Genomic DNA, 9,007 nt, shown 5'->3' with positions numbered 1-9,007 from the left:
AGAACAATCCATTTCGAAAAGCAAGTCATGTCAGCACACGATTCCTGAATATAGTGCTGGTGATACACTCGTGGACGAAACGTCAGCCAACAGTGGAATCGACCCGTTGGTTATATTATTTGTTTGTTTTAGGCCGATACGTACCGATTATCAGGTTGTCTGCATATTGATATTTTACAAGAATATGATGAAGATCTGATAATCGGTTTTATCGGATTGTATTTGTGAAGTATGCATGATAGAAACAAGTGTTTTTTCATTGTTTCACCAGCAAACCAGAAGATGACGTGATAAGTACGGGTCATATCATCAACGTCGGGTTCATTCATTATGACGTCGGTGATATGTCTGGGTCAAAGCTATTTAGGCCGGGTTAACGTATTTTAGGTCACAAAGCAATGATATTCAAATTTATGAAGAGCTAAGCATAGTGATAGAGACAGTGGGAACACCGATAAGATAACCTCGCGAACGTTAGATTTCATTTAAGTGACGTCAAAACGTAACAAAAAGGTAAATATTGTGTTCCCACAGATTTCAATCATTCGCTTGAAAACGTATACATGGACCCCTATTTTTAAAATGACATTTGGTTGAATAATGAAGGGAGAATATTTGTACCATTATTTGATGAAAAAATCACCTATAATTTATGTTGTGATTAGATTATTCAGCAAAAAATGTCGGTTATTTCACAAATCATGAACATTTAATAAATATCAATTGTAAAAAGTATTCTAAATGTTTTTACAAAAACCACGTATGTTTATCTTATGAAACAAAAAAATGGATGCATTTCTGCCTAAAGGATAGAAATGTAAAAAACGCAATCTCGATTAAATATTAAAATTTGCGACCCAATTTATTCCTAAATGTAGCAGTTGAAAGTAAATGTTTTAATACATATCTGAATTAATCAGGTAAAATAGTTTGTAGGTAAATATTCGTCAAAAAATCACCGTGGGATCAAAACTGTGTGCCCGTGAGGTGACTGCAACAGTTTATTTTTTTAAATGTATTTTGCTTCGTTAAACAGTTTAAATCAATTTGTATATTTCAAAAAGGAAATAAAGCAAGTTGTAACATTCTTGATTTTAAATTAATAATAGATAGTTGCACATAAACGATATAGCTTTGATATTCAGTATCGAAGATTTGGTTTTGTTGAATAATAATTCAACTTCACGTTTCAATGCAGTGCGCAACTTTTTATTGAATGCAAAGTACCAAATCATTGCCCCATTACCGACAATGCCATTGCTAGCAATTATCATCTCAAATGGCGCATTAAAAAACTTTTTATGAAAAAACTGCTGTTGTCTAGTAGGAGCGAGCTATCTACTAGCGACTTCGCTAACTCTTCCAAAAATTTGTATCAAAATAAAAAAAAAAAATATCCGGTACTTTATAATATACTTTTGAGGACAAATTTGTGCTATCATGGAACGTTATTCATAATGCTTTCCAGGAGAGAAAAGATATGCATAGGACACCAAACACAGATGGCCAGCTATTTTTATTTTTATGTCGTGTTCCGTTCACAAATTGCTGCCCCAGTTTAACTTGATTTAATACATTATAACCTATTTGTGAGTGGTAACAATTGTGTTTATTCTTTATTTTTAATAAAACATGACTCATGAAAGTTTTATGCATGGGTAGTATTCTTTTGTTATATAATACCTGGTAATGTCTTTGCTAGACATATCTAAATATATCTAAAAAGGTTATATTGTATTCTACCTATTTTAACAAAGTTGTATAAGGAAATATGAGTTTCAATGACATTCTTGTAATTGAAAGGTAGACCGACTCATGTTTTTTAATCTGAAAACGAAGAAAAATTTATTTGACATGTGGGTAAGTATATTACTATATATATTTATTCATTTAACTTTACATGTTTATGCATTTTACTTTTAAATTCGTGCGATAAACATATTTGTTTATGTGTTTTGTGTTGTTTCAATTCACGCCATTTCGTGAGGAAATAGTGCGGATAACTTGGGAAAAGGAGTGATGCAGTAGACATTTTCTTATTATATAGTTGTTCATGCATCTTCTTAATGGATTTCCACGCTTCATACAAAATGTACTTCGGTCAACTCATTTACACCCCAATACATTTACAAAAAAGACAGAAGATACCAAAAGGACAATAATTAATATGAATTAATCTTAACAGAAATATCAATTAAAACAGAAAGGCTTAAAATAGGAATGTCAACTTACATTTAAGAATTGATTGCTTCTTTTTGTAAATGTATTGGGGTGTAAAAGCGTAGACCGAAGTACATTTTGTATGAAGCGTGGAAGCGCTTCATTCTAAAAATATGCACACAGCCAACGCTTTTACGACCCTATAAAATTACTAAAAGAAGCATTCAATACTTATAATTACGTTGTTTTGCTAGGATCATGAAAACACGATTTCTATCAAGTTTTTCTTTTTTTTTTGACTGTGCACTTTATTGTGGAAGCTCGTGTCATCATGACTGTTACATTTCATTTTGAAATAAATGTTGATTTCAGAATGACGCGAGATTGCTATTAGCAAATCAAAATAACGTATTATAATGAAACATACATGTAATGTAATTATTCCTTCGGATTTTTCAGATGTGAAAACGTCCAAATAAAGATTTTAGGATACAAAATACATCTTAGAATCATCCATACGTTAACGGCAGTATGTATCCGTCTGTCAACAAACTTATAAAAATACAAAATTCAATAAATAGCTCTACACGACAGAATGTAAACAAGAAACTCCTTGATTTACACGAAAGTAAGAAACTAGAGTCCAAGCGATCTGCAGAAGAAATAGAGGAGATAAGAACTTCTGTTAAAGAAATGGTTACACTGATCACCTCAGAGTTTAAAAGATATGGGGATAATGAGTTTTATGATGTAAAATGCATACATAGTGTTGGCAGTATGGCAGAAGGAACTCGTATAGGTAACCCGAAAGAATTTGACTTTATCGTTGAATTAAAAAAGTTTTCTACAGCTAACATGGCTAAGGCTTTAGAAATTATATCTATCGACACAATTGACGATTGTTCAACTCCTTTTGGAGCAGTACAACATCCTTTTCAACATGCCCATATAAAGGTTATAGATACAGAATTGAAGGAAACGTTTGAAGACTATATTCTAAAGGACGAATATCTTAATAAGACACTATTTAGTCCTACTACAAGACAAGCTGTATTGAAATATGCTATTGGAAATCTTGGAAAGAATGTCCTAACTTAAAACTATGGAACATTAGAAATAACCGACATTCCTCCTGGAAAAAATGGACCTGCTGGTTCATTTGTTTTGTTATGGAAATCAAATATCTTAAAGAAAGAAAAATTATTTATCACCATAGATACAGTAATGGCTATTGCAGTTTCGCAAGACATGCTTAAGGATAAAGAATCAAGCGTCAATGACTGTTTCAAACATCTGAAAAATGAGTCCTGCTTTCTTCTACCCGCGGGATCCTTCCAAAATAATCGTTGTTTCAAGTATGCGTTTACTCTAACAGAGGTCGAGCGCATGAAATCCCTATCAGATCATCACAAAATATGTTACAGACTTATGAAGGACTTTGTAGGACGAGATGGGAGCGTTTCGAAAGCTTTTCCATCATATGTTCTAAACGGTCATATTGAGACATTCTGTAAAATGTGAAGAGAAAACAGATTTTTTTGCATGCATTGTCGACATTATTACAGAAATGTGTAAAACGTGTTCTCATGGTGACTTCTTACATTTAGCCGAGAACACATTATTATTGAAACAAAATTTCGTATCAGAAGCACCCTGCGATCGAGATGTTTACCCTGGTTTGATTGATGATCTGATAACATTACAGATTCTCGAAGAACTTTTTCCGAGTGAATGAGAAGATACATATAGCTTGACTTGTTCTTGTGTGACATTATGGTCATGTAGGGTACTTTAGCCTGATGACACGAGAAGAAACAGTTTAGTTATATTTTGTGTTAACTATAGTTATTTGAAGGCTGTCATGATTCTTTATTTTTATTTACTTCAAAATATGTTAATATTTCATTTTCAAGAGCTACGGAGATGACCATTCGATGTTCTGGGGAGGAAGATTTTTAAATTCAATAGCATGACTTTTAAGAACTTAAAATAAATGACATTGTTCAAAACAGAATGAACATGAATAGTTTACCCAACAACGTTCAGTATAATGATGATGGTATCCCCTTTTTAAAAATAAGAAGATGTGGTATGATTGCCAATGAGACAACTATCCACAAGAGTTCAAATGACGCGGATTCTAGCATTTAAAGGCTAACGGGCGGCCTTAAATAATGAGATAAACCCATTTTTTGTAATCAACTATGAAAGGTCACGACTTAAAAATTTGAAACAATCCAAACGAGAAAATAAACGGCCTAATTTATCACAATTAAATCATGAAAAACAAATTTGACTGACTTGAAACAACGACAACCAATGAATAACAGGATTTTGACTTGGGAAAGGCATGTATCGATAGTGTGTGTGTGGAAGGGGGATGGGGGTCAACATTTGTGTGAACGCTCAACCTTCCCCTTAAATCGAACAGTGGTGCAATAATAATGACATTAGATAGCCCTCTCACAAACCGAAAAAAACCCTTAGCTGTAAAATATAACGGCATACACAACAATCACGGTCATATAGCTCCTCATATATTTATAAATCCACCGGCAATGCAATTATATGGTTTTAATGTCTTATGAATCTGAAACGCGCTTCAGACCAATCATGTTTTAATTTTTTTCTAGGTTTTTTGTGAAGTCCGTCTGATTTTCAAAACTAAAAATGAGAGTAAAGAAGAAAGGGATGCTTCGTTTTAAGTAATCAACACAAAACTTTTATTATATAAATAGCAACTTAATGTAAATTAAACCAGTAATAACTAGAAACCTTTTTATTATTAAAATCAAACTTAAGCTAAAACATTTGCAGATGCTCGTCGGTACAAACAAATTCCATACAGATCTAGAAAAGCCTTCATAATATATATATCTAAGCTATCGTTATTTAAAAAAAAAACAGAAGTAAAATACATAGAGACATAAATTCAAACGGTTTCTATTTATATTTCCAACACAAGGGGGGTAAAAGTCTAATATAATGCTTTGGTATGATTCAGTACACCTACACCTACTAAGTTTTACAGTGTGTTACAAGCAAGGTATAAATGACCACAACTACAGATAGTGTAAGAAATGTTACAAATAATCCAAGGCGTAAGCCTTATTTAGGAAATCTGCAAGTTGGCAATAGTAAAACAGGTATAAATAGTTATTGCCTCTTCTTTGCACCGTACAAAAGATACCATAGACCCGTATGAGGCTGTCAGCATCAGTAGTAAGGTACACGATATGTTCCATTGTCCTTCTAATGTATTTGGTTTATTAGTTTTACGACGGATCAAGTACGGTTAGTACGTATATTAACCGTACTTGTGATTTGGAGGTAGCACAAGATGTGTATCAAACAATCTAACCTAAAGGTAACGTAGTTTTCAAGTTTGACCGGCTCACCTTTAGATTTTGAATATAAATTGTCGATGCTATTACTTAATAAATAAATAAGAAATATAGCTGAGAACAATTAAAACAGGAATAATGAACTATTGTCCTAAACACAGCATTGCATAATGACACTGATACTATATATGTAAACATGTCGAAATTCGGCAGTTTTTCATTAGTTATGATATTTTTCTGTATCGAAGTAGAAGTAGCAATCGTTTTCTTGTCAGAAAAATGACAAAGCTTGGAAATCATTTCGATTAGGAAATCTTCCATCAAACGCCACAATATATACCGAGTGTTGTTAGCAACAATCGATCTTTTTTCAATTCATAATAAAAAGTTAAGTGTAGAGACATAACTTTGAACAGTGTGGCTGATTAAAATATAAATTTTTAGAACTATTGTGGATTCATTATTATTCGTTGGATACCAATTTTCGTGGAGTTCGTGAGTACTGGTGAACCACGAAATTAAATGTTCAACGAATAACAAATTTTCTATAGGCTTGTATGCAGACCTCGCCAAAACCACGAAATTAAATATCCACGAACATGTAAGTTTTCCTTTATCCACGAAAATTGGTACCCACGAAAAAAATGAATCCACAGTATATCATTCTCAACAGTTCAGCCATTTCAATAGTTAACCAGTCATCTTTCTGTTTCACTTAAAATGATTTATGCCTTGCCAGAGACCTAACGTTTTGTAAAAGCTGGTTACCCAAAAATTTAAGAATTAAGCGCCTGCTTAAATTTTCTTTCTTCTCTAAAACTGCACCATAAGATAAGTGTCGCTGCTGAAATAGCCTTTCATCCTTGAAGTCTATTTGGTGGTGAACTTTATAAGTGGGAAACATGTCGATGTTTGAAGTACTGAAGACGTCCCTTTCGAAGTAATTGCTTCCATGTTCTAGCTGTTCATCGTCTAGTAGATCTGTCAGTAGACTCACATCATGCAGTCATCACGGCTGTTGGTATCAGGTTATTGAATATCAGCAACTGACTCTGGTTGTACTTCACACAAGATGGCATTTGGTGAACATGGTGAAACGATGATAGTTCTAATGGGTACGTTGCTGATGTGTTCTGGTACTAGTCGATTATCTTTGTATTTGTAGAAGACTAAAGATGGAGCAATGTCTAAATTGGTTGGTATGACAACTGTTGAAGTATGTTGAAGTACGCAACAAACAGGATGGTGCAGTATCTTATGATCCATGTAACTTGGAAGTACTACATTTTTGTTGGGTTTAATGTATATTGTCTTGTATTTCGCACATTTCATGATCGCCAGTTTGTCACTTCTTTTATGTAATTCTTTCTCTTGGAGTGAAAAACAAAGGAAAGAGATGTACCATGGTGTGAACAAGTCTGCAACTTGGAGAAATCTGGGACCAAAGCGGCTTTTGACATCACCCGTAGCTTCAACATCAACTGTTTTGGGTCTTATACATCTTTTCCTTTCAAGTTCATGTATTTTGCTTTGAGCTTTGACCGATGAAGTGAACTCCGGAAACGCGCTGACATGATTAATTGTATGTTTATAAATTTATAAATTATTAGGAAACCAATGTTTCAACTCCCTCACGCAAAGTTGACCTCAAATGGATTTGGCTATTATTTTAGTCATTGGTCATATACCTCTTCATATACAGTCTTCCATGTTGATCTGCCGGTAGCTGTATGTTTGTAAAGAATGGTTTAGACGAACGGAGTAGGCAAAGGCTAGATGACCGTGCAGTGCAAATACCAGACGTTCATACACACTTTGATATCATCTATATGGGTGTGCAAGTTTTTATATGTTTTAGTTTAGAGATGAGTAACGTGAAGCGTGACAAGGATTGTTTCAGATGGAAGATGTTCAAGAATCACATTTTCTTTAGATAATGTGGTTTATCTTTGATGTAGGATGGTACATTTTCTACATGTGGTCTTTAATGAAAGTCAATACATTCTGATATTTTCTCCGTAGGGTGGCCATTCACAGAAACTATTGGTCTACCAAGATTATTGACCGGTGTGTATTTTGGACAGAAGATAGAAACGTCCCGGCTTTGATTTTTTTCAGCTTTTATGTAATCGAATATATCTTCGTTTATATGACCCTGTTCACATATGATTTTCAAGAATTGGTGACCTTTTAATTGAATTAAGGAGATGAGTCAGAGTATAGATTCTTCTAAAATCTTTCATCAGAAAGTTGGTATCTGCCTCATGAATATGTTAACATTTGTTCATGATGACAACATAGCTCATAGCTGCCTTTATCTGCTGGTTTAATTAATATGTCGACTGTTTTTAAGCAGCTTTACAGCTTCATTTTCTCTAGACGCTTAATTATTGAAGGTTTTGAAAGTTCCAGTGGACGTATGTGAAACGTCGGATATAATTTTGTCAATTCTATGATCTGAAGAGGCACATCTACTGGGTTTTGGAATCCATGATCTTCCCCCTCCCTAAATATTAGACTTTTGTTCTTTCGTCGGAGCCGAGACTACATACGTCCCCCTGAGTGTAAATGTTATCGTCATTAGAAAAGTATTGTTTTCATTCCTATAGCTATAGTAAATTTGTTAAGTTTTGTGTCATCTTCCAAAAGTAAATATTAATACTGTGTACCTACTACAGTGTAAATGTGGTAAACAGTATGTTGGTCAGTCAGAACAGCCATTTAACAAACGTATGAATGGCCATCGTAGTTGCTATGACTGTAGGCCAAACTTTCCTCTCAGTCTACATCTGAGATCGCCTGACTACACTTAGACAGATCTAAATCGACTGACTATAACAGTCATTCACTGCAAAAACCTTTTCTTCCACAGAGGAGAAAATCACTCGGTAAAAATTTTGGATAAGAAAGTTGAAAACGTTGGCATTACATGGGATATATGAAATGGTGTAGTTCAAATTGTGCAGTGCGAACAACAGAAGCTGAGTGTGTTGTTTAATTTCGTATGTATGCATATGCAGTCCCGTCTATTGTAAATACTTAATTTGAATAATATTTCAGATGTTAGAATTATACAAGTAGCATTTCTACATGCGTTGTTTGTTTTTTTAATGTGTAAAACGTTGAAGATTCCTAAGAATCAAAATAGATTAAAACGCAATTTTACAGCAGACTGTTCATATCTGATAATGTTTATTAATATTGGTATTTGTTTTTGTTTCTTTTATTTTGGTGTTGTTGTACACCTTTTAGACGTATATATAATCTATTTATAGTGTACAGTATCGCTTTTCCTAACGTCTACGCCCTCGTAGAGAAGATCGAGCCTCATATCTAAACGTTCTATATGTATATATATCATTTGAATTATTGCGTATTGTAACATATTTAAGGGATACAATGTACTCATTGATCAGGTTAAATCAATTTTGTATGACTGTTGATTTTGAGAGCAATGAACTAATAACAGAAGAAGCTGTAAATGAATTAAATAAACAGGACCT

At 33.6% G+C, this 9,007-nt stretch overlaps 1 long non-coding RNA gene across 1 annotated transcript; it reads left to right on the top strand.

The window, feature by feature from the left end:
- Window positions 1–1,717: 1,717 nt before the first annotated feature.
- Window positions 1,718–7,668, top strand: LOC127713933 (uncharacterized). The gene is made up of 2 exons (XR_007987543.1): window positions 1,718–1,860; window positions 2,620–7,668. It is a non-coding gene; the product is annotated as an uncharacterized LOC127713933 (long non-coding RNA).
- The last annotated feature ends 1,339 nt before the right edge of the window (window positions 7,669–9,007 follow it).

Source organism: Mytilus californianus, unplaced genomic scaffold (assembly GCF_021869535.1).
Source record: "Mytilus californianus isolate M0D057914Y unplaced genomic scaffold, xbMytCali1.0.p SCAF_9, whole genome shotgun sequence".
Taxonomy (NCBI): domain Eukaryota; kingdom Metazoa; phylum Mollusca; class Bivalvia; order Mytilida; family Mytilidae; genus Mytilus; species Mytilus californianus.
This window is presented reverse-complemented; position numbering and strand designations above follow the sequence as displayed.